This window comes from Neomonachus schauinslandi, chromosome 14, assembly GCF_002201575.2.
Source record: "Neomonachus schauinslandi chromosome 14, ASM220157v2, whole genome shotgun sequence".
Taxonomy (NCBI): Eukaryota; Metazoa; Chordata; class Mammalia; order Carnivora; family Phocidae; genus Neomonachus; species Neomonachus schauinslandi.
Window position 1 is genome coordinate 87,486,911 of NC_058416.1, and position 1,566 is coordinate 87,488,476.

The 1,566-nt window shown below is 48.0% G+C and overlaps 2 non-coding genes across 2 annotated transcripts; one reads left to right on the forward strand and one right to left on the reverse strand.

Moving 5' to 3' along the window:
• Positions 1-501: 501 nt before the first annotated feature.
• On the reverse strand, positions 502-573 carry TRNAD-GUC. The gene has a single exon. It is a non-coding gene; the product is annotated as a tRNA-Asp (tRNA).
• A 249-nt stretch (positions 574-822) lies between these two features.
• Positions 823-894, forward strand: TRNAA-UGC. The gene has a single exon. It is a non-coding gene; the product is annotated as a tRNA-Ala (tRNA).
• Positions 895-1,566: the final 672 nt, after the last annotated feature.

Consider the following 1,566-nt stretch of genomic DNA (forward strand, 5'->3'; position numbering starts at 1 on the left):
TAGGTCTTTAAAAACCATTTAAGTGTATCATTTTGGTAAAAATAGAATAAGGAATAAAGGAAGGAAAGAAGAGAAAAAGGAAGGAAGGAAGGAAAGGAGGGAGAGAGGGAGGGAGAAAAATAAAATTCAAACAGTGCAAACAGGTACAGAATGGAAGGTGAGAGTGGTTCCCACCAAAGCCAGTCCTACCTTCCAGAGGTAACCAGTGTCCCAAGAAGACTGTGATTGATGCAGCCTTGGGCAAGATTCGGAGCTGCTCTCTGCGTGTACTTCCTCACCTGCCTGACCTGACCAGACAGCCCCTGCCGTTATCACAGGAGTGCACCCCTGTGCTTGTCAAGGCCCCCCGGTGATGCCCGTCAGAATTAGAAGTAATAACACACTCACAATATACACGTATTTTATACGTAAGAAGGAACCCATTGAGTACGCTGTAGCATGCTCCCGTAACGCCTAAGAATGCCAGGAAAACCTGTTTTACTGTTAAAATGATTGACCAGCCTCCCCGTCGGGGAATCGAACCCCGGTCTCCCGCGTGACAGGCGGGGATACTCACCACTATACTAACGAGGATGAGCCGTGCTGAGTGTTGTCTGAATCAATTCATATAGACATAGCGCTGTCCTGCCACTGCACCTGTCCACTCCCCTGGGGTTTTTACGGATGAAGTCCCCGGCGCCCGTGGCCGATGGGCTTTCCTGGGTGCAAAGAGGCCTCTTGGAATCAATGAGACACTGAACCTCTGCGAAGGAAGAAACGTGCAAAAGGGACGAAGACGCGGCTTCCGATATCCTCATTCCGAGGAAAAAGAATTCACGACCAGGGGATGTAGCTCAGTGGTAGAGCGCATGCTTTGCATGTATGAGGCCCCGGGTTCAATCCCCGGCATCTCCACTTTTTACTTTTTTGTTGTTGTTGTTTAAAATCAGTCGCACCACTGGAGGGCGAAGCAGGGAGGGGGACCCAGAGGCTACCAATTAGTGGGTCTGAGAAATAAGCTCCCATGGACATGGCAGCGCTAGGAAACCTCCCCAGCCTGCTCCCATCTGCGGATGCTCAGGTAACTCCCTCCCCCTTGGGGATTCCGGTTGAACAGAGGTGGGCCCAGGAATCTGCGTTTTTACACTCCTAGTTATTCGAGCTGTCAGGCAGTGATTTCTTTTTTTTCTCCTTTAAATTTTAGTTAACATACAGTGCAATATTGGTTTCAGAAGAATTCAGTGATTCATCACTTACATTTAACACCCAACGCTCATCATAACGCGGGCCCTCCTTAAAGCCCATCACCCATCTACCCCATCCCCTACCCACCTTCCTCCATCAACCCTGTTTGTTCTCTGTTAAGAGAATCTTCTGGTTTGTTTCCCTCTTTCCTCCTCCCACCCCCTTCCCATATGTTCAACTGTTTCCTTTCTTAAATTCCACAGATGAGTGAGATCATATGCTATTTGTCTTTCTCTGACTTAGTTCACTTAACATAATACTCTCTAGCTCCATCCATGTCATTGCAAACGGCAAGATTCACTTTTTGGTGGCTGAGTAATATTCCACTGTACATATCTTCTT